Below are 25,392 nucleotides of genomic sequence, written 5' to 3'. Positions count from 1 at the left end.
CTGACACGTTGATTACAGTGTTTTTACTGCTAACTTATGACTTTATTGGCTGGTAAAGGCAGCGTGACTGCACAACTTTATTAAACGTTTTAATTCTCAGCCTTTTTTAATCTCTACAAATTGCAGAGTCACAAGGAGACTGAGGGCTGTGGGTCGTTTTATGCTTATGTTATACAGTGGCAGTTGTTACTGGTCAACTGGTGTTGACATTAAGAGCTTCTTTAACTAATTACTAACTCCAGTCTCCATTGTTTTGATCTGCCCTTTGACTACAGTGAGTTTCTTGCACACTTCTTTAAAGCATTTCTGGTATCAATTCCCCCGTTTATTATATAATAAATCACATACTGAATGTAATTCAACTCTCATCTTCTCCAAATGTGCAAAACAATTTCTGTGATTTTCTAATATTGCAGCATTTACTGTCTCAAAGGATATTAATGAAGCTGCAGAGAAAAGATATGCATAGAAGGAGAGTTCATGGATTCATAATACATGGACAAACACTCTGCCTTTACAAAATGGAGCAGGGATTCACCAGCAGAGTTTCTGTCACACTTGATCTTTTTTGGGGGCCTTTAGATTGTATGATTCGATTTGCTGATTTTCTCTGTTTTATTCTTTGCATGTTAAAGTTGTTTGTAGTTTGGACTGTTGCTAACACAGCATTAGGGAGAGTAAACTTATGCATTGCTTTGGTAAACAACTCTTTATTTGGATTTTATAGGTGGTTGCCTTCAGTGTTTCTGAGTCTGTCTGTGGTCCCAGACTTCTCCCCAGCCAGTCGAGTGTGCTGAGTTTGGAGCCACAATCAGATTAAGGCTGAGCATCTCCTTCTGATCGCTGCTCTCTGCTCTGCACCGCCAACTCAATCTGATCCGGCCACAGCCTCGGGCTGCTTCTCTGATCAGCTACACACACGCGTGCGTGTTCAATCACATATGCGTGCTTGGAGCTTGCTCACACACGGATGCATATGGACACATAGATAATCCACAATACATTCATGCATACTCCCAAAGTGGCATATGCCAAGGGAGATGGAGAGTTTCATTGTGTGTGCGGGAGAGAAAGAGAGAAGGCTTTAGAGATGGAAAGTAGGCTGGTCAGAGAGACAATTTCTTATTTGGAGTCCTTTTGAATCATTCATGAAGAAGAGATGGCTGAAATCAACACAGAATCAATCTGACACACACACACAGATTAATGCATGCATGGCTGCATTCAAAACACACCTAAGGCATGCACCACTTACCCTGACTCACACACAAACACACTGGCACATAGACACATACACAAGCATGCACACACGGAGGGCACTCAGATGAACCAACAAAGACACACACCACTTATTGTTTCTCCCTCACACACACATACCAGTCAGCATACTGGCTATACCTTTGGTGTGAAGATGCTGCGGCTAATGGTGAGTGTCAGCAAACTGATTCTTGTTGAGCATCAGCATCTTCTACAAATTATGTTTGTATAGAACTGCTCTGCAATAGCAATGCAGGGTGATTTTTATTCACCTTTTTCCAACCTTAACCACAGAGCTTTTGTTACCTAGACCACAGATGTGAACCCTGACTCTGGTGTGCCAGTAGGTTTGTACAATAATTAGTAATATCGAAGCAGAAGCACAGAGCTCGGGTAAATATACATTCTACTAAATATTAACTTGGTGTCTGCAATAAAACAAGTTATAATAAACTGAAATTCCAATTTAAAAGCAGAAGTGATTGACTACACAACTCTATATGTGCTGTAAGAAAGCAATTTTCTTCAAACTGCTTAATGTTTTTTTCTGTTACCACCAACCGCCCCCTCTGAAAACTTACATTCAACACATGAGTATCTTAACCACAGTGTTTGCTATCGGTACATCATTTGTTTGTAGCCCCTGTAAGGAGCTCAATGTACAGACAATTCCTATTATTGACAGACATGAGCTAGGTGCTAGTTCTGGTGCTAGTGCTGGTTCAGATTTGTTCAACTTGAGACTCATCTAAGAACCGATTTGATGGTCCACTGGCTATAGAGCCACATCCTTACATCACTTTACCCTCATAGATGTTTTTAGTGCAGTAAAACAAATCTAATAAATGATCCACGAATTTCTACGTGATATTTCTCTGCACTCGATCTTGTTGATCACTGTTGTTGAGCCCTAGAACTGGTTTGGTGGGAAAGAAGTTGCATTAAGTTCTAATTTAATGCAACTTTGCTGACGGGTCAAAGACAGACAGGTGAAAGGTAAGTGATGAAATGAGGAGACAGGAAAGACATTGAGACGGAGGAAGTGAATTTGCAGTGGCCCATTAGTTTATGCAAGCTCTCAGTTTATAAAGTCATGTTGCATAACAGGGGTGGTTCTAGGATTTCATCCTCATGGGGGGGTGCAGCCTTCATTACTGTATAACATCACTTCTGATGTTAATCTTCGTTAGCGTGCTACTGGGGAATTCCATTATGTATTAGCATCTAGGTAATAGGCTAGTTTTGAGCACATCATTGTCACACTTAAATGTACTGTCGATTTTGATATGGTTGATCTTTTCTTTTTGTTTTTTCTGCCAAAGTGGACACCCACATTCAGAGATGGCAGAATATGCAGAATAGCAAGGAGAAAAAAAAACTAAAAGTAATATTTTAACTTATTTTATTTAACTTAATTTAACTAATATTGATAGTTGATCATGTTAGGGGGGTAAAAAGACAAACAGCGGGGCTAAAGACTCTAGAACTGCACCTGCTGCATAAAGAGAGTTACACAAGCATAATGGGAGAGGGAGGAGGAATAGAAGAGAAGGGAAACAGTATGTGGGAGAAAAATAGAGGAGAGAGGGCCGATAGAATTAGTGAAGACAGAAATGTTGGAGGTGAGTGTGTGGAGAAAGAAGCCTGTAACATCTATTTTACACAGGTGACAGTGAGGCCATGAAAACAGACAGTAGTGTGACATTTTGTGGAAGCCTTCTCATTCACTGGAGTTAGGTCTTCTGGAGGCTGCATGATATCTCCTGAATGTGACGATGGCTCGTTGTCTCTGGATGCTGCTGTATTCAGAAATCTGAAATCCATCATGGCCTTAATGAATATGTTTTTATTTCCATCTGTGTAGTGAAACACTGAAAACTGAGCTTTTAATGTGGTCACAGCCACTGTGCACCTGTCCTCCTCCATCTGCTCAGTTGACAGTGCCTAGTAACTTCATTACGGCGTTGAATATTCATGTTTTACCAGGCCAGTTGATATTTTCACTGCAGCCTAATAAGAATGAGGTGAAACTAAAATTCGAGGCCACGTGTTAGAGTCTCTAATAATCTTTTGTGTTATTATTTCATGTTTTGATACACTTCTAGTTTTCTAGAAAAGTGAGACAATCCTATTTTGATCAACTTCTATCATCAGGCATTTGAATAATGAAAATGAGTACAGTCATTGTAGATTCCTGTATTTGAAGTGTGTGCTTTTGCTGCCTCAAAGCCAACCACAAATAATGAGCTGGAGAGGTGCCGTGAAGATGTGAGGGGTGTTAATGAGCTGCAGCAGTGCAGTGAGACAGGCTGCTGTGACAGGTTGATAATAGTAATGAGTCACAGTTGTGGCCCTCTGTAATATTAAGGTCTTTAAAGGATGCATTTACCCTTCATGTTCTGAGGGATAGTTGTGCTACTTTCTGCCACAACTCTCTTCAGCCTCGAATTGTTAGACACTACATGTGTCAAGTACTGTATTTTGAGGCAGTATCACATTCAACTAGTGAAGTACTGTATCAAAGTGAGTAATACTTTTCACTGCATGTCTACGGAGCTTTTAAGCCTCTTGTAGCTCTCAGTTTTTGGTTCTCTGGCATGATGCTCTTTTCCAGTAACAGCAGCTGTTTTCTGCCATTTTCAGAAAATACTTTCAGACCAAAGGAGCCGGAAGCCAACAGAGACACATATTTTCTTTTTCTGAGAAATTTGTGGAGCTCAAACACGACCTTTATTAAATTATATATTTGTGATACAAACCTTCAGCGTCTTGTGTCAGCATCCTTTTTTTGTTAATTGTATTTCCAACAATTAACAGCTCCATTTTACCCTTCTAGTCTTTTCCTTAGCCAAATTATATTGTGTAACTTTACTCACTTACTTACTTTACACTTTTTTCATATCTGTTTATTTCAGAAGAGAAGGTTCCTGGAGAGAACCATGGAATTGAGAACCCTCTTCTCTTGTTACTCTTGGTCTCTTCCAGCTTCCTATTTAAAAAGTATAAATAGCCGTCTTAACTTGTCGGCCATCTTTTTCTCAGGTGGTCCTGGATAATGGAGGCTAAACAGGTACACTATGAATAATTAATGATGTAATTAGTACTAGAGAACTGCAGTTATCATGTCAAACTAAAATGACATACATTACAAAAGTCTATGTTTGAATCTGTGTGTTTTAAATATCATGAGTGAGTGTTTGTGTGTTAATATGAATTTCTGGGAGGTAAGCTAACCTAAGTTAATAGCTACTAAGCTAGCTGGCTCAATAATTCAAACAACACACGCTTGAAAACACAAAATACTAATTCTTATTTTACTACTTAAATAACTGGAAAAAACACCTTAAAGTGAATCGGTTTTTCATTAGATTTTGTCTTTTTGTTAAAGGTCAAAGGTAAGGGGCAGACTGACTTGTGGTTCTTCTTCTGTGCTTGTTTTTATGAGGTACCATCTGCTGAAAATACAATAATGACTTCTTTGTTCTAGTTGCTTCATTCTGGGCAGCTGGCACACATTGTAGGCTGTTAAGGTCTTTATGAGCTGATAAAGCTACATGATTTATACAGACTCGTCAAAGTCCTTTACACGTGTGGTGACTTTGTGGTGTACGTATGTTCGGCTGTGTGTTAATATGCTGTGAGTAAGTGTTTGGATCTGGTCCAGCCTGCATGTCTCCTGTCCCAATGCTAATACTTTAAGGTCTCTTCACTTCTCTCGTTTACTTCTTTACTTATACTTGAAACTACACACTGTCATCAGCAATAAACCTTTCCCTGTTGCAGGCCATTAGCCCATTTACTGCAGCAACTTTCAAAAGGAAAACCACCATCGTGTTCTCTTGGGTCCATGCGTCCCTCTGGCACTCCTCCTTTCCTTTGGCATTAAAGTCTGCCTGAACTTTTTGGAGCCTGTTAATGACGGCACACAGAGGAGATCGAGCCATAATAAAACAATATCAATAACAGTTTGTTTGCATGGAAAGGTCAACAGATAATGTGTCTGTACAACCATGACTACTGCTTCCTGTGCATTAACTTACTGATTAACTTTAATGTCTATAGACAGCTGGTGTGTCTCAGTGCGCTGACATTTATTTCCACTTATGATAATGATTTTTAAGTATTTTATATGTATGTGAACATAAACAAATGGTTGTTCAGTTGTGTCACGTAGGTAAGTCATATGAACACCACGCGCACAATAAAAAATCTGAGTAGAAAGAATAAATTAAACTAAATGAAGCAGAGTTCACCATCTTCAGTTGCTGAGGATGCAGAATGTAGAAGATTGACAGACTCATCATTGCACACGCTGTCAGAAACATGATTGATTAACAGTGGCCCATCTCAACATACACTGTTGTACACTAACATTTAGTGTGTGTTGGTAAAAGTATGTCCTGGCCTTTTGGCTTCAGTTTGCAGTGAAGGTGTCACATTTCCGTTAGGCTAAACTCAGCATAGAGAATCATGAACTCATCTTTGTGAAATCTGTTCTTGCTGTTTTACTTCTGTGCACACGTACACTTTTGTTCATATGGCTTAATGCACAGTAAATGTAATTCCCAGCTGATTGAATGATGGGTAGACAGAGTGTATGATGTGAAGCCCAAAGCTTTTAGCTTGGTTTAATGTTTGATGCAAGGTCTGTGCTGCTGTAACTGTAGCTGTCTTTGTCTCAATTATAAGATTACAAAATCCCATTGTGGATGGTCATTAGCTAATTAACTGCTGCTTGTTTACCTTCATAATTGATTGAGCTCAAAGTGAAGCATGAAACCTCCAATCACGGGTCAGTGGGAAGTGCTGCTGGCGCCACGCCAAAGAAGGTCAGCTTCCTGCAGCAAGCGGAGTCAGCTGGAGTCTTCAGACACTGAAACATGATGCTTTGATGCTGAGAGCGATGGAAACACTAATGGCTTTGCTGAAGGTGAAGGTGGTTCCCATTCAAACTCCTGATCGCTAAATGTTTAACCTAACACGTACATAAATACAGATCCCCAAATGAAAACCACGGTTTTCCTTTTGTGGAACCATCTCTCAAACCTAAAGATGAGCTGAGAACCCTGTGTGATGTTAGTCATGATGTGTTGAGATCAGAGTTACTGCAGCTTAGACAAGTTGTCTAATAGCATTCAGGATTTTCCTTCACACTAAGGTATAGAAAGAAGAGGGAAGGGGAAGAAACGTTGAGAAAGAAGGGGCGAATGACGATGAAAGAAGAAAAGAGTGATGGAGACAAGTGGTAAAAGGAAGACAAGCAAGGACAGAAGCATGGAGCTCTGTATTCAAAGCTGATTTCTGTGTTTAATTGCTCTCTCAGAGCTTCCTTCGTGACTCACCCTCCACCTCTCCCCCTCTCCTTCTCATGTTGTTTATAAGTCATCTGTTACAGGCAGAGAAATGTAGAAGGAACAAAATACATCTTTGTAATTTCTTCTTTTTGCTTCCCGTCTCTGTGATGACATCCATTTGTCAGCTGCCTCTGCGTCTTTAAAATGAATCCATTTGCCTCCGAGTCGCTCCGTTTCACTGTTTGTTCATTGCAAAGAGATGCAGTTTGGCAACAAATGCTAAAAGATGAAATCAGAATTGGTGTCGTGACGACTCTGTGGGTTCAACTATATTCTCACAAAATCAAATATGACTCATGGCTTCCTCTGCATGTCACCCCCCTCCTTTGCTGTCACAAGCTGCTGTAATAAAAATGTCTGAGAGATACTGTAAAGATGTTGGAGTGTAAATTGTTTTAACTACAGTTTAAATCCTGCAATTTGGGATTTATTTTAGTCCGACTTGATAGGGCTGATTAGCAAAAACTGCAGCACTTCTTTTTATATATGATCTATCTTCTACTTTATTTGTAAAGATTTGTCTTAAGGAGGAACCGAGCCTCAGGATCAAACACATCAGAAAGTAATGGGAGAAAATCATTGACAAATTTGAAACGTATAAAATTAGTAGTTTAATATTCTAGACTTTCACGTCTTTCTATTACGGATTTGTGAAACCTTTTTCCTGTTAAGAGTGCAGCGGATTCTCGTGAGACCGGATACATTTCTCTCTTATTCCTGCACCTGAAGTCAAATAATAATATGCTGTTACAGTATTTTATTTAAAACAAAAGCTATAAAATATTAACCATTTGTCAATTTGACTGCTCTTCCAGGTGTTGGGAAGGAGTGACCTGGTGACCAGATGACACACAGGTAAGTGATCACCTCTCAATTTTGAAACTGAAGTCTTTTTAACCAACAAAGACACAGACATGTGGAAACTGGAACCTTTAAATCAGTGGCAATGTATCACGTACTGAACTTAATTTGAACTGTGAGAAATCTCTGACACATGTTCTGGCTTTGGGCACAGTGGATGGAGATCTGGGTCAATGGGGAAATGTTTTCGACAGATGGACTGTGGACTAAGCGAATAGGATTAATATACCTCAGGATGGATTCGATCACATGGTTTAATGTTTAATAAACACATGATTGTTTGTTTGGTGGCAGGTAATGAGGAGATGAATCAGGGCTCCAGCATCAGCAATGTCAGATTAACTCAAAGGGAATTTTTCAGTTAAAACAAGAGTGTGTTGTGTTTAACCCTGAAAGACACAGCACACAACTACCGCTTATCTACCACTGCCAGACCGATATGTTTATGAATAATGGGCATCCACTCACTATCAGATGAGAGTGGACATTATCTGGAAGTGGGATCATCCTCTATCTGATCACCATGGATCCTCCACATTATGTGGGATTCAAACATTTTAAACAATTTTATTTTTCATTTCTTTATTTTCTAATTTATTTTTAACTGAATTCTGTTTCTCTCAAAGTACAACATGAGCTAATCAAGTCTGAGTTTAAACATTATGAAGCAGCAATGGACAGTAGAGCTTGAAACTTTGAATTGATTCAGATTCATAAAACAGACATGGGATCACTTTGTCCTGCAGTTTTTCTATGTTTTATGCAGAGATTAACAAGGCTGTAATGAAAAAGAAAAAAGAAATCTGCAAAGTTAAATATGAATTTACTTTACTTAATCACATTCATCTGTTGAAGCAGTGAAACTAGTCGTCCATCTGTGTATCTGTACAATGCCAGAGTCTCATTCTGCTGTGTCGCTCTCACCTACACTGTAACTCAGGCATGTCAGACACATCTGTCTACATATGGTCCCACGGTTATGACTGTGATTATTGTGTTTATTATCGATGAGCTACTGTCTCATCTGCTTTTACAAGAGCAAGGACATGAAGTCTATCACAAACCTGGAAATGCACGTTTAAACTCATAAGTCTGTTAAAAGCAGTGGTCAGACGTTCATCAGAGAAACACTCAAACATCTTTCTCAGCATTTATTTAAAATTAAAAGCAGATTTTCATTTACGACAGTGTTCAATTACAAAAGTAATAATCCATCTTTAATTATGGCTTAAAGATAACAAAGCTTAATTTAACCCCAGGAGGAAAATTAATCAATTGAATGAGCATTGAATTAAAAGCTTTAACACAAGCTTTAACTTTTTTTTCCCTGCTTGAAAGATACTCACATTTTATCATTACAGAATATGAGTAGTGTAAATATGAGTATTGTGCTAATCTAATACCCAGAACTAAAAGCCATTAGATTGTTGCAGTGAAATTAAATCCAGTAATGTCCTTCTCTCCACACTGAAGGATTACAAACCTCTGTGCCTAAAGAACCGTCACCATGGGTCACACAGAAATGCCCCCAGATCAGTAATGGCAGTTATTTTGCATCGCTTTGCTTCACTGATGCTCATTACAGCTGTGTTTAAGCTCAGCTGCTGACACTGTGTTTTACGTACCTATCAATTTTCTGGCTTTAGTTTTATTGGTTAAACCTCCTTCATGAATTCAGTTACACTAGGTTCAGGAAACCAGCTTCTTACTCTGTGAATGAAGTGATCTCCTTGGTGTTTGATGACTTGTCATTTATCACCAAGTTGTTCCTTTTTCCTTTTCAGAGGACCGTGACCCTGCACTAACTATAAAAAGTCCAAAGTAAAACACAACTGCTTTGCTTTTAAAGAAAATGGCAGGATGAAGTGAGAGATCACAAAGTCCTTTAGCTCACCTTCTCCTCTGCTCTCTTTAGCTATAAAAGTTCCAAAGAGCTTTTTATGACAGTAAGAGATAGTTGTACTGCCCTCCACATGTCGTCCCTGGTTTTCTTTGCCATCCTTTTGCACTTGACTGTGTGAAGTTTGTAAGAGCCCATATACTTTATGCATGTTTATGCATAATACACTTAATACAACTTGCAAATATGTCCTAGTATTCTACTGGTTAATGTCTGTAATTAATACGATAATGTAGAAGTAGCAGCTGCAGTGACTCAAGAATGCTGTACATGTAAATGTGACTGAGATGTGAAATACCTTTCACCAGAAAATCACAATACAATTGTAGTACTTTCTAAAATTATTTTAGTTATTTTTTTACTGTATATAAAAATGAAAGGAAAAGAAAACGTGGAATAACACACTCTGTTTGTAAAGCAGCTTCTGCAACGGTCGTAAAGTGACTAGAGCTGCTGTCATAATTAAATCAGTCTCGGTAATCTCAGTTCAAGCTGCTGCAACTGGGGAATTCAATAGTTTTAATTTCTTGTTTATGTGGCTTCTACCTGAATAATGTGGATGCATGACAGAGTCTCGAGTAAAATGACAAGTTTGTAGGAGCCCATATACTTAGGGGGTAGGGGTGAGTTCATATAGACGTCTTGCATATTGATATATGTCTTTAGTCTTCTGCCATGAAGTTATGGAAATGGGAAGTTTCTTTGTTTACTTTGCAATTTAGCGATCTATATATATTTATTTTTTTGTCTGTGTGTAAATGAATACATCCTCTGAGTCATTATGCTAATATATTTTTTGCAATTCCATGTTACCAGACTTCTAACTGCAGCATCGCTACTATTCACAGTTCATGTTCTTCTGATCAGTATTGGAAGACAATAGCTGAAAACTAGCCCTGCATAAGCAAATACATGCAGAAAGAGTTTTTTGGTTCTTGAACATCTTTATTAGAGATGCAACACTGAAGAAAGACAATTAATTCGCTGTTAGGTTGCTTAGTAGGACCAGAGGGAGCGAGTTAAGCAGAAAACAGATGGATTATATGATGCTCCATTGCACCAATATGTAAATGCCACATTTGACTCTGCTGGTGCCTTGGAGAAGTTGATTTATACATACCCTTATTGATGACAGTAATGTATCAATTACCAAATAATAGAAATGAAATGATCATTAATCGGGCAATTGACAAACCTTTCTCATCATACATTAGCTATGCAGTAACTGCTTATCGAAAAATTGTTGATACCCTTCTGTTGAAGAAAGAAAAACCCACACTGATCACTGAAATAACTTAAAACTGATAAAAGTAATAATAAATAAAAATGTACTTAAAATTAACTCTTTAAAATCAGACATTGCTTTTGACTAGTGGTTCACAGAAGCCTGGACAGGCCTGGTACCTTTAACTTAATATTTTTACATTTTGCACAACCTTTTGAGGCAAGTACTTCAATCAACCGATTTCTGTAACTGTCTGGACTGCATTTCCACAGATGTTCAATGTGATTTAGATCAGGACTCATACAAGCCATCTTGAGAATCATCCAATGATTTTTTTCTCAGGCATTCTCGGGTGTTTTTAGCTGAGTTTTGGGTCATTATAACACTGTGCAGCACATTTTGCTCCAGAATGCCTTGATAGTCTTGAGATTTCATTGTGACCCTGCACAGATTTAAAGAAAACCTGTGCCACATGCAGCAAAGCAGCCCCAGAAGATAACCAAGCCTCCTCCATGTTTTACAGTAGGTAGTTTCTTTTTTTATTATTCAAATCAATTTTATTTGTATAGCGCCAAAGGTTACAAAGAGAAAAGAACAGCATGCAGCAAAAAGACTGAACAGGTCAGTAGGACCAGTAACTGGACTCTGGAGATATACAGCTCCAAGGAGGAGGATACCTGCAGAGGAGAACAGGGAGAGGGAGACAGAGAGGAGGAAACACAACTACAGGAGAGAGGAGACACAAAGTTAATAACATGCATCTGTGCATGTCATTAACGTTTTGCATCTGTGAACAAGACAACTCCGTCCTTCGCTTTCTTTCTTTTCAAACACTTCTGTATAAACTCAACTCAAAAGCAAAGTCTGATTTCCATTAGTTAATCTTAAAATTGTATTTATTATTATGACTGACAGGCAGTGTCGGTGTCAGTTTCCTTTTATTTTAGTCACCATTTTGGATTTGTTGCCAACAATTTTGTCCACTTCTGTATTTCTCCTATTTAAAAAGCTGTTTAATAACCATCTCTGTTTTACTTGGATGCTACAGTAATCAAAACTATGGATGAAGATAATGTTTTTATTATGATCAGAAAGTTATAGTATAGGTAAAGATCTTGCAACTGATCAGTTTGTATCAACAATTTAAAAGAAGGATCTGTGTTGTTCTGAGACTACACAGATGCTTTTTTTGTAACGACTTGAAAGAAAACTTCATGTGTCTTGGTTCATAACATTTTTGAATGAGTTCCTGTAGAAGAGTCCCAGTGCTGTTCTCTTGAATAGATTCCAGGGGATTTATTTTAACTTCTCAAAGTTTGCTGTATTGTCCAATCCCTGCGCAAAGCTCACCTTCCAAACATGTCTTGAGCTGCACATACTTTAAAAGGTTTTTCAATATTATTGTTAAATCATGTTTTGACCTGTCACAGTTTATCAGGTCATGGCGTAGCCTCTGACAAGGAACGCCACTCTCCAGCCCTAGCCTTTATATCCAGTGTATTTTCAAGGTACTACCAGTCTGAATGAATTATGGCCCTCGCTTTGTGCTACCAACTAAAGTAAGACTAGTTGTAGTCAGTTCTGTCTGTGAAGTCTCTAAATGGCATCAAAGTGGACGAGGTGACTTTGCTAGTCCCAGCATCCACCAGCTAGTCCCCAACAGACCAGCTGTCTGTATGATATGGTATGGTAACGTGTACAATGGGTTTATCAATCAGAGAACAAGAGAGCCTGACTGAAGACAGTCCTAATTTCCTGATTTAATGATTGTCCAGGTTCTGACTATTAATATTCAAGTCTATCTCAAGGTGGTCTTTGTTCACCCTAGTTCCCAGCGACAGTCCATCAGACTGCAGAGCCAAGTGATGACAGTCTCTTCAGCTGGACTCTGACACCAATTATCCTGTTAAGCTTTCCAAACAGGCAACACACACACACACACACAGTGTCCACTGCTGTGTCACACCACCTCTGGTTTCTCTCTCACTTCCTGCCACTCTTTTGTCTTTCTCCATTCGTTCTTGTCATTCTGCCAGTGGGACTGTCAATCTGTCCTTCTCTGTGCCTATATTAACATCCCCTCCCATGGGAATCACAATGCCTTTGCCATGACTTCAGTGTTTACATTTCAAACTACTACTACGTGTTATAAATATGCATATTTTCAACTGTGTACAAACAGATTTGTTGGGGGCTTGTTAGCACAGATGAGAAGGTGATATTGTCTTGAAGGTTTTATCAGAAAACAATTTAGAACATATGTCGGTAGTATTTCTGATGTAAATAGATTGAATTTTCTCCTTAAAAACATTAAAACCTCATGAGGAACCTTATTGTATACTTAACTTACCTCATAGTGTACAAGTGTGCATGTGTGTGTAGGTTTGAGATGGTTGCAAACCTTGTTTCAATGACAGGAAATAATTAATTACTAATTAAAGTGGTTCATGCTCAGCAGAGGCAGAGGAAGTGACACGAGCTACAAGTGACTCACAGTCGCTAATAGAACCTGACTTCAGCCTTTTCTTGAATTCCATTAAGGTGATGGCAACATTAAATTTTAGTCTTATAATGTCTCTTATCCTTTTAAACATGAAACCACACCACTACTCTCTGTGACTGCTGTATGTGTGGCCTTCAGGTCTGTGCCGTTTGCTCTCTGACTGCAGCTTTCATTGTTTTTTTTATTGTTGTTGTTGTTGTAGCCGTGCTGTTGTTGTTGCTCAGCTAGTAGAGCTGATAATGTGGACCACTGGAGACCTAGATTGTAGCATTTGTAGGTGAGAGGTGAAATTGTGAAAGACCGAACAACAGTGACTAGTGTTCAACATTTTTACTAACCCTAACCATGTTGATTTGGTGCCTAACCTTAACCCAGGTGACTTTGTGCGTTTGACTATTTAGGGCGAATTTCTTACACCAGCCTTCATTTTGGCTCCTGATGCTACAAGAGGCAGTTGTTTTGCAATTTCAACTGTTTGCCTCTGTACCCGTACAGTAGTTATGTCTTGTATTAACCATTTCTCTCACTTTAGCCAAATACTAACAGTAGCCAAAACATAATGAGACATAAACGTGGTCATAAACAGTTTTGCTGCAATTTATTTTTGACACTGACAAATGACCCGCTTTGTTTGGATATGAGTTTTTGCCTATTTAATAAGAATCTCTCCAGCCCACAATGGGTTTTCATAACAGAACCCAGCAGACGAGTTTTAAATTAAGGAGGTAAAGTGACAAAGTATAGTGACAAGAAACAACAGGATGAGAGTAGCAGGGGTTTACCTCAGGGTCAGATTGGACTGGAAGCAGTAGAGTGATGATCGGTGGAATGACAGTGAGGATGTGGGAGATTAAAAGGACTACTCCGTGGTGTTGATGGGACATGAGCAGTGAATTAATATGACTCATCCTATGTGCCAGTGTGACTATAGTGCTCTGCCAGCATTAACAGGGCACTGCATTAAGGATCCAAATGGTGGTGAAACAGACTTTTCTAGCTCTACGTTCTGATCTCACTTGGCAGGGAACAGTCTAGTTATTAGTTTTCTTTTAATTACAGCTTAATTCTAAACTCCTGGGTTTCTGAAATCAGCTGCACTTTAGGCCAGCTGAAGTACAGTATATACAGTTTATTATTGTTTGAATATATTGTTTCATTAGAAATATTTTTTTATATATGAGAAGGTGGAATTATTCTATATTTGGAAAAGTCAGGAACAAAAATCTACTTTTTAAATAACACTTAAATTTATTATGGGATTAAAAATTTAGCTTAATTAAGGTTATATTAATTTTATGTTTAATTATTACATAATCTCTAGTTTAAAATGTAATGGAAACTAAATTTCTGTATTGGTATTTCTTTATTAATAATACCAGGAGACACCGAACATAGACCGCAGAACACAGTTTTCCCTGTTTAGCAAACATGTCTTCTAAGCGTCATCCCTGCTGCCTCCGAACCTGCACAGAAACCAATAATTCTCTGTATTCTGTCTCAGTAATACTCTGCATGTAATTAAATTAAATGTGCTCACTCTGCTTCAAAGTTATTTCTGCAAATCATAAAAAATCACATTAAAATGGCAGTTACACTAAATCTATTAGTGATTATAGTAATTGTAACCATCCGCCTGTGTTATTAGAGGTGAGCTTTTTGCCTTCAGTGAGCACCCATTATCTGTTTCATCTTTCACCAAGCCCACCCATTGCTTTTAACACACACACACACACACACACACACACACACACACACACACACACACCTGCTATTCTCTAATGTACACATGTTGGAGCTTAATTTTCAGAAACATACACAACATGCTGTCTTCTGCATTCAGAAATGTTTTGCTAAATTCTTTCTCCCCTTCTCTCTAAAGCTTGCACACACACACACACACACACACACACACACACACACACACACACACACACAATCTTGCAAAGAGATACTGTTTGTGCTTTCAGAAGCTGCTTTGTGTCCTGTAGTTGCATCCACACTTGTTAGTGTAACATCAGGTATGTGGAGGATTCCTGCTTCTGCCTTAATTGCATTCCTCTGGGCTCCACTCGTCTTCCCTGGAGAGTCAACGATCTTCTTTATTCCTTTGATCTTAACAAACCTTATTAACTACCATGGCAACTGCTGGGGCTTCTGGGACAGCAGTGCTGTTGGTCCATTTATTATTGGACAGAAATAAAAGGCTGGCCTGGCACGTACTGTTGCTGTCGGGAGGTTTCGGATTAGGAAGGATTGTGAATCACAATGGCTTCTGTGCTGTTTCAAAATATTATCTCTGAGCTAATTGTAATGAGTCCCGTCATTTTCTCCCAACAAAAATGCACAATTTCCACAGCAGCTTGTTGAATATGGATAACAGTTTAATGGCTCATGGTGTTAAGGGTGTTTAAATAGGTGAAGTTGTGTAAGTGCAGGTGCTGTGATAGTTTTCCTATTTTGCATATTTGCAGAAAACAATCCAATAAAAAAAGCTAATAAAATATTTTCTCTGCAAAACATAATGTTGTCTTTGTTGAACTGACAACTGTGATGTGTTTGATTTATGAACCCTGATGTATTGTTACTTTTGAGACTGCAGTTTTGTGCTAATTGGGGTTCTTGTAGTGTGGTTAGTGAGTTCTGCAGGTTAATCAGCTGAGTCATCAGAGTAAGAGAAAATGTTCACAGCTGGACTTGTTAATAACATCATAATCGAACAGAATTTTACAGTAGTTCTGAACTGTTGGTCAGAAATAGGCAAGTAACCAAGTAAACGAGTGTCACTTGGAGGTTGTAATGGTTATTTATTACACATTTTATCAGTTTTAAGCCAATCAGCCATATTATAGGAAATAATTGACAGAGAAACTGGTAAAACTGGTGGTTTGTAGTTGTAGCACCACTAAAATACAGTCACCATGGCAACAAAGGCTATGCACTTATAAATTAGATTTTAGTTTTGGTTAGTTTAATCATTAGTTTTGGACTGTGGAAGCAAAATAAAACTGTCACCTGGGTCTTTGAGCAAAGAATAAAAACAGTAGTTGGCATTAAGTGAAGAAAGTGAAGTCACGTGTTCAAATGTACGACAGTAGAATCCTTTCACGTCAACTTTGTCCATTTTTAAAATCTGTGCTTCTAACACGCTTCGGTAAAACAGAAGGATGCACACTGCGTGTTAATTTCACCGGATCTCTAATAGGAATCTCAACAGAATTCCTGAGCCTGTTCTTGTGTTCGCATCACTGCAGCGTGGAGAAACATGAGGCGACTGAAAAACAGAAACCGAGCCACTAATGCACCACTGTGCTTTGATGAGGGACAGTGCTGAGCCTTTTTAAAAACCATCTGCACATCAGCTATTAATGCATTTTACATGTAACAGTTGAGTCAGATTGACCTTATGAGGCACTGATGGAGCACTTTTAGTCAAATCGTTTTTATTTATGCAGTCTCTGCTTTTATTTATTCATCATAATAGTTATCATAAATGTCAGTATTCCTTTTCATTCTCAGACTGCTTAACATTTTTAAATGTCAGATTTAATTTCATGATTAAGTTTGTTGTTCTTATTGTTTGATCTTTTGTTACTTTTGAACTCTCTTGTCTTTTTCTAGCTCTTTGCTGCTGGTACAGTATATAACCTTTATTCTGTTGAGTCATGTTACATTTGCCACCGAGCGAGAGCTCATTGTCTGAGTAGAGAATAATTTGCTAACTAGCTACAGATGTTCAGTATGTGTTGATGTCCATGAACTCTCGTGTTCATTGTATTGTATGTGCGATTTCAGTTTGCATATTGAATTAGGTTGTTTTGTGAAAAGGTGGTCGATACTAATGTGCTGTACCCAGTCGTTGCTCTGTCATTACAGTGAAACCATATGAGTTAGAAATTTATTCCCAACATTTGTATTTATTTCAACAGAACTCATGATCCGTGTTTTCCCCATACGTATTTATTCATTGAATGAGTAACAACATGAAAACTAGAGAAGACAGGTAACTGTGGATGTATGAACACAGAATGTGTCATCTGCTGTGTAGCGACTGAGGTGAGGTCACATTCAGCCTGTCATTTAGTCAGCCAGTGAAACAGTCAGCGAATCAGACATTCAGCACCAGGGTGAGGTTGGAGCGGGGAGGTAATTGTGGTCTCTCTGCCTGCTGATAGCTGCTTTCATCATTTCTATCTTTCAGCACATTTACACAGCCGTGTTTCACATTTAACTCTGATAGGCTGTTATACTGTGACACTACTGTGACACACACACACACACACAATACATTCAGTGAAAGAAGAACACACGCTCAAAAGCAACACAAACACTTCATTTCTTGGACTTTTCTCTCACTCGTTCTTTGTTTTATGCCCACATCTGCTTACAGTACATGTACAAGACGGTCCAGATTTCCTCTGGACTCATATTTCTTATCGCGTCTTTTGTTTCCCTAGATTTGTTGCCAAGCTGTGGCAGATGGAAACCTTCTAGTAGTAGTGTGTAGTGTGTATTTCTGTTGCCAGAACTAGCATGTTAAAATCAGAACAAATCAGAAAAGCATTTTAGCATTTTTTTTAAAACAATGGCTCTGTCTGACTGTACTGAGTAATGTAAGAATCATTGGAGCATTTTATGAGTGATGTCTTAAACCTCTATGGAAGTTGGTTAATTAAAATAACATACTGTGTATTTATTTGCACTACCTCCACTATTAGCTGTTGTTACCTTAACTTGTCAGCTTTGTATTTAAGTCCACTGTCGCTGCCGTTGCTTCATGATGTTTAAGTGTAATAACATCAAAGAAACTGAGTGTCTGAGACCAACCGGTGCACCTCCTCTTGTGGTTTTCATGTAGGCACAAATAATAGCTCTTACCAGACCAGCAGGTGGTGATAGTCTGAATTTGTCATTTTAAAAGGGGAAACAGAAGAACACCTTGAACTGCAGATACACAAACTGCACTTGGTGCTGTCTTCTCTCTCTCACTGATCAGTGTGCTGCTGAATCTGCTAAAGAGCTGCCGACAGGTGTCTGGCTACTGCCAACAGTGTGGACACTGACAGTCAATCATCAGCTTGGTGTGTTGCACCCTAAAGGCAAATCTAAACAATGCCACAAATTTCTAAAGATTTTCTTCAGTTTTCAGACACAGTGTCAACTAAATGGTCATTTTAATTATTGCTTGCTCATACAGTAGCTATTAGACAGTATGGACTTGACAAACCAGGAAATCAGATTCTCTCACTCTAATGCACCCAAGCTATTTTTCAGAATCAAATCATTTTCACCTGAAAATGTGAGAATATGCTCACACTGTAGAACCCTGATTACAACTCGATTAGCCATCAGGGGACAAAAAGAACCTCACATGAAAGTGAACTTCAGTTTTATAGAAAGGCCAGAACATGTCTCAGAGCTCTGGCCTTTCAGGGCTTTGACAGTTCGGCATTTCTTTTTTTTTTTTGTTGTTGTTGTTTATTGGAGTAAATGATTAGTGATGTGTAAACTGTCTGATGATCTGATGCTTCTGCTGCTTATGTGCCTGGACCTTGTTCTTAAAATGTCAACATACTTGTAGTTCTCAGCTGTGCACATATTTCCTGGTCCCCCGTTACTACTAAACGTGTTACAAAGTGCTTCACATAGAAAACAGAATGAGAACAACAATCACAGGTTAAAAATAGAAACAATAGAAACCCAACCCACATCACCCCCTGTCTGTTACAGTAGGAGAGAATTAGTAATCATTAGGCAGAGGCTCAGATGTTTGGGGATTAAACGGTGCAGGGCATCAGAGCAGAGGAGCAGCAAATTGTTGTCATTAGGAGGAGCAATGAGAACAGGAACAGTGCCAGGATTTCCTCTGTGGAGAGACAAAATCAGCTGAGCTTGACCACAAATTAATTTCAGAGACACTTTGTTTGCTTGATTGAGAACAGTACAAGAGAAGATTGGACACTGGGAAGAAAAGAGGTCCAACTTATAGGCAAACTGATTTGGTCAACACAACGCCTCAGCTGTGACTACGGTAAAGAACCAGCAGAAAGATCAGTTTGTATGATTAAAAGTGTCGTCATATGGACTGACTGTCATTCACACTAGCACTCAAACTCTCAGCCTGCCCATGGACCAACCTGTGGCTTATAACCGACGAAGACATTCATTAGAAGAAAAGGCCACTGTTTCGTTATGCTTGTTTCAGATGAACTGTGCCTGACCTGGAGATCACGAGATCACTGGGCAGCAGCAGAGGGCAGAGACAAAATGGGCTGCAACAAGGACGGATGGTTTCTAACTTTTCTACCTTTTTATTAAAGGTATCATCTGTGCAGGAACTACTCATGACTCAGAGGTCACTCCTGAAAAACAAAGACCTGATCAGATGCTGATCAGCTGCAGGCTGTGATGAATTAAGCTGTGCAGAAATATTGATTGTTTTAACAAGGCCAACGTACAGTAAACAAGCAAAAGGAAATATTTTGCCCAGACGTAATGGGATGGAGGAAGAAGAAGGCAGATAAAGTGAAGAGTGAAAGATAAACTCCTCTAACTCCTAGTTAGAGGAGTCTAGAGAGACACAGTAGGACACGACAGTGTCTTGGCCTATAAAAAGACAATGGGAGTGAATGCAGCCTTTGAATAGCAGTAATGGTGGCAGGCAGCCTCTGCACTGCAGACAGAGAACCACAGCCAAGTATTGACCCAGCTGACAGCTAGCTGCCAGACGATGGTAGCTAGCTACCACACTAGGTCAAATTTCTGCTGGAGCCTCTTCAGCTGAGAAAGATTCCTGCTCAGTGTGGCTCCATCTCGGAGGGACTCAATCATTTTCAACTCAGTTAGCTGTAATGTATACATAAATCTTTAGCCATCCATAGTTTTCTCTGACTAAAGCACTGAAGTATCGGACTGAAACACATTTTTTTAGATGAGGATCAACAGCCCTTTCACAGTTTTACTAAAGCCTAGAAATTATTCCATGTTAAAAGTAAAGTATCACAGATTTACATACATGTGAAAAGGGCTATGAAAATAGATTTTTGATTTTAAAGTTGCAGCTTCCCATTGGAGGTCACCTCAGCTTCGCATGACTACAACCTGTTTCAGGTTAAGCAGTGATCACTGATTTCCTCCTTTGCCCATGTACAGTAATGATTCCTGTGACCTACAGACGACCTTAACATCAGTATTTATGTTCTTGTCATCAATAGGTCAATTGATTTCTTGACTTACTGATCAATGCAAAACTGGCATTCAAATTAAAGCTGTATGTTACTGACAGTTTCATGTATATAGGAAACCACCAAGAGTGTTTCCTGCAGCTGACCCTGACCTTTGACCTCCCTGTTGTAGGGTTAGGTAGCAACAAACTAAATAACTATTGGCTTACACGGATCAATAGAACATCGGACTAAAAGCTAACATGGCTGTTAGGAAGAGCACACTAACAGTGACACATACAGATTTGAGTCTCTAGCTGAAAGCAACATGCTGTCAGCTTCACTGTTGGTCCAGCTGTTGCTCATCACGTCTGACACTGTTAATAGGCTTTAAACACTAACTGACACATCTGGCATCAGGACACTGACATATGACAGCTACACAAAAATACCACAACAGACACACACCTCAGCACAGTGCAGCTGCCACACACAACATGGACGTATTAGTCTAATTAGTGAACTGGTCGAGCTGGTGGATGGTTCGATACGATCCGTCTGTTTTTCAGCCTGGAAATGTGGAAACATTCAATTTTGGATACTACATGGAAAAATACATTTTTAATACAGCAGGAATAAACATTTATGATTCAAAGTCATTTCTTTTGGACACAACCACATTTGAACAAACATCATTGGTGTCACTTTAATTTACATTTCACATTTTTGTTGCTCAGCTGCTGATTTTCTAATGAGTCTCTGATGCAGCGTGACTTCCTAAAGCAGAACACCTGCAATCAAAATAAACGGGGACTGAGACAGCAGTCCGAGTGTAAAGAGCGTATCGCTATGGATGGAAAAATGGCTCGAAAAACTTCACTCATTAACGACTTAGTTTAAATACTTTGCTAAAAAAATACCCAACTTTTTCTCTCCTGTTCAACTAGTGCTCAAAGATATCACACTCTGCTAAAATGAAAACACTCTTCTTCTTATACTTTGACATGTTAGGATAAGTGCGTGTGTGTAAGGTACTGCTGGAGTACTAGCACTGTAGTAGGGGATGGACCGAAAACATTTTAATTGGCAGTGAAATTACATGTTCAAGTTAATCACAGTTAGTTAGTGGTTAGTCTGACACAGCGTCAGTGTTATGTAGTAATTATACAAACACTGACACTGAGAGCATAAAAATGAACAAACCTGCACTTCATTATTTCTGTTATAATCTCATGAAATGCCCCAAAATCTAGAATAAAGGTGGAAAGTAGGAAACGTAAGCACCCGGCTGAGTTTGCAGGTGGGCTGGTGGCTCTTGTCTAATCACTGTGTGGAGTTTGTCCCTGGTCGGTCCGTTCACAGGTCACTCAAAATACAAACCTGGAGACGAAAGTATGTTAAAGTGGAAAAAACAATTTAGAGCCAAAATAAGTCTGTTATGTTTTCTACAGTTCAAGCAGCTGATACAACAGCTTGTAAATGCAAATAAAACTGTCTGTTATAACTTATGACCAAATGTGACTGTAAACTGAGTAGCTAACTTATGTTAGAAGAAATGATGTATAGGTTCAGCTAAAGCATAGAGAGATAGGAAATGACATCAATCAACCTAAAAATGGAAAATGAATAAAAACTGTGCAGATCAAACCGTTTTAATCTCATGTTATTAGCAGCTTTTCTACACAGTTACTAGTTTTCAGTAGATTATCCGTTGCATGTAATGAGTCTCAGGTCAGTCAACACTGATTGAAAAAGATGATGATGTTTTATAAATGCGGCAGTGATGAATTGGACCTGGCTGTGCTGATAAGCAGGGCAGTGCCCAGCTGGTGAGCTGCTCATTTTATATAATGAGTTTTATTGACATGAGTGTCTCAGAGTGATTAGTGGTGCTAATAGACAAACAACTGTCCACTCTCATGCTCAACAACAGATTCATCTGAAGGGATCAGAGAGGATGGAGAAAAGACAGAGTCAGCATTCATTGACGACGTTGTCAGTGTGTTGTTCATGTTCATATTAATTTAATGACTGGCAGGAGCACCACATCTTATAACAGCTAAGATTCTGAATGAAAGTAAATGGACTCAGCTGTTGTGATCTGACGCTGTCCAAACACGTGCGTCGGTGAGATTTCACTCAATAATATTATGACATGTTTCAGTGCAGTGACTTGTCACCTGTTTCCTCACCTTCCACTCGCTGTCTCCCAGCCATTGATTGTGGCCGCTGACATTTAGAGACATGGCACCAGCTTACACAGCAGGTTGCTTCACTGCTGTCTTGCTCTAAGCTAATTGGCTGAAAAAGTCCCGGTCTCACAGCGACAGCCCGTGACGTGTGAAGGGGAGACTGCTGCAGGCTGGGACAATGCATCAAACTGACAGATGGATGCTACACACATCATCCACTGTTTACTGTATATGAACGTATCCTGCACTGTGCACACACACTCGGGCTGAAATAGGTACATTTGACAGATGTAAGTGCACATCCAGGGTGCAGACAGTGTGAAGAGCGGAGCAGTGACCTGCTGCAGCTGGTGAATGATGTAACACAGAGACAATGAGAAGCAGATGTGTTTCTGATGATGGTGATGAGAGAATCCAGAGCCATTTATCTACCAGAGGTCCGCTGTGACGACACCAACACCTCATTCCCTCCCCGCCTATTGATGTCACAACCTCCATCTGCAGCCGGTTTGCGCCGGTCATTTCCTATCCCACTTTTTGTTATCTCAGTTTCACACAAGACAAACAGTGTTTTCTGTACTGCAGGATGAACATTAAGTGAATATTTTTAGTTTGTGTTTTTGTGTCATACAAAGAGTATTCACAGTCCTCCACATTTCAGACAGAAAGATTTCAGACAGTTCTAATTAATTTTTCTCTATAGCATCTTTACCAATAATATAATAGTTTAACTCAAGTAGTTAATTTGCTTTTTTCCACAAAATCATCACTATACCTAAAAAGACCCTGGAACAATAATGGTATCAATATGAACTCAGCTACTGCTAAAGAAAGTCAGTGATGGAGGAATTTTAGTCGGGCCACATTAATCTGATAACGTGCATTTTGAGCACACAGTACATTGATGAGGAAGATAAATCTGTGAAATGGTCACACATTGGTAACTGGCAGATTTACAGACGCTGGTGAGTTAAAAGTGGAGACAGCCAGTTGTCACTCTGTATCCTTTTCGTTATCATTCACCGGGAAGTTTTTACTTTGCTCCTTTGAACCAAGCTAACGATTCAAATTCCAATAAGTCAGTGGGTCCACTGTTCTCTTCAGAGAAACTGCCAGGTGTAAAACTCGAGGCAGGTCAAAGACAGTACTGCAGTGCAGCAGCAACAATGACAAAGCAGATTCTTCAGAGAAATGTCCGTCTGTCTGTGAAGACACTGGGCTCAGACAATGCAGCCCCCTGTTGGTAACTGTTGCATGGAAGCTGTTGTAACACTGACAATGGCTCTTACCTGTAGGGCAGAGTTTCACCTGCGGGCACATTCAGAACTGTGATTAGAGGTACTTCACTCATACAGATGGTACTCAACTGTGCCTCATCCCCTTATTCATCACTGTCATGCCCATAATTGCAGCACTGAATGTCCTTTAGATATTACTGCTATATTGAATCTATATGGAGACTTCTAATATATTAATATAATATCCCGGGCTTCAATCCAATGATATTGTACTTCTCTCTAGTTTTTCTATGCATTATTCATATTTCATTTTGATTTGATGGCAGATAAGGACCAGGTAGTTTTCCCCGGGGCACTAAAATGTCAAAATCAATCATACTTATGCGTAAAACACTATGAATCAATTACAAGATGAACTAGAAGAGCTCAGGTTCAACTGGATTATTTCTGCTTTAAAGATGGAAAATATCCCCACTGATTTTAAAGTGGAAAGGAAATTAAATAAAGTCAGAAGTAGAGAGCGACGAGGAGAGTCAATGATTTCATATGGACGACCAGTCACACAGGAGTGAAGCGTAGATGCTGGGAAAGAAAGAGAAAGAGAAAGTGAGACATCCATTTCTTTATTCAGCATCTTGGCTGGAAGCTGTGAGGCTGATATTAAGTTGAGTAGATAAAAGTCAAAGTCATCTGGCTAAATGTTTTCTGACACAACAATATCCAAACGGTTACCCATGTGGGCTAAATCTGAAGTGCTGGACACGTCAGTCAGGAGGGTGGGGTTGGAATTGGCCACTTGTCAGGGAGCCACTCTGAGTGTAAGTGTAGAGTTGGAAAGAACGTGGATTTCATGGATATGAAGGAAGTCGAGCGTCTGTGTGATGGCTCTGTTTTTGTTTTTTTCTCATGTCGCCTGGTTTATTTTCAGATTTTTCTCTACATCTGTGACATTTGGGACAAATTTTAGCTAAAGTGGTTAAAAAACTAAAACCACAGCTAGTAACTAATCTAGTGAAGTATCATAGCTGAGTGTACCTCTTTCTATGTGGTATTAACATGTGAGTATCTGCAGTGGGAATGCAGTGGAATTGACCGGTCCACCCATTGTTGTTTAGGTGAATTTGTTAACACTCACAGTTAAAAACTGGTGATCACAGCCTAACTTTAAACACTAATCTACAGTCCAGTGTGTCCAGAGGAAGTTTTTACTGACCCTGTTTCCACTGTAGTCTATTGAGTTTCATTTACTCCGTCTTTTCAGCTCCAGCAGTGTTTGCACCATCATGGCAACAACAGCTATTTAGTTTATTCTTAGTCTGATAACTGGTTTTATAGTTTGGTCTCCTTTGTTTCGAATACAGTTAAACTCAAGTATTGCTTTTTTAATGAGTCTGGCTGTCGATGTAGGAGCATTTATTTACTTTTTTTTTTAAATGTCAGATTGTTAATGAGGTGTTTGGTAGTTTGACCTTCTTGTTTGGTTTCCATTCAGCTGTGAAGAAGTAATATGTTTTAATGAGCCTGAGCGTAGCTCAGAGAGTTTCCTGCTTGTAAAAGGTTAAGGACCCTTGATCTAATGAAGCTGATAGGTATTATTAGACTTTTAATGAGTCCCACAATACTCTCAGCTCACTGTCAGGTAAGTACAGTGACAACATGTTAATGTTAACATGTCCATAATGATGTTCCACCTGTAACGACC

The 25,392-nt window shown here is 39.2% G+C and overlaps 1 protein-coding gene across 1 annotated transcript in view; it reads left to right on the top strand.

Annotated features, from left to right (window-relative positions):
* Positions 1–7,437: 7,437 nt before the first annotated feature.
* si:cabz01090165.1 (LRR and FN3 domain-containing protein) overlaps positions 7,438–25,392 on the top strand; it is a 181,429-nt gene continuing 163,474 nt past the window's right edge. Inside the window, exon 1 of the mRNA XM_026376628.1 lies at positions 7,438–7,466. The gene's annotated coding sequence lies outside the window, so the exon portion shown is untranslated. The remainder of the gene's footprint in view (positions 7,467–25,392) is intronic.

The sequence above is a fragment of the Anabas testudineus genome, chromosome 13, assembly GCF_900324465.2.
Source record: "Anabas testudineus chromosome 13, fAnaTes1.2, whole genome shotgun sequence".
NCBI lineage: Eukaryota > Metazoa > Chordata > Actinopteri > Anabantiformes > Anabantidae > Anabas > Anabas testudineus.
Note: the sequence above shows the minus strand (reverse complement) of the source record. Positions and strands in the feature narration are given on the sequence as shown.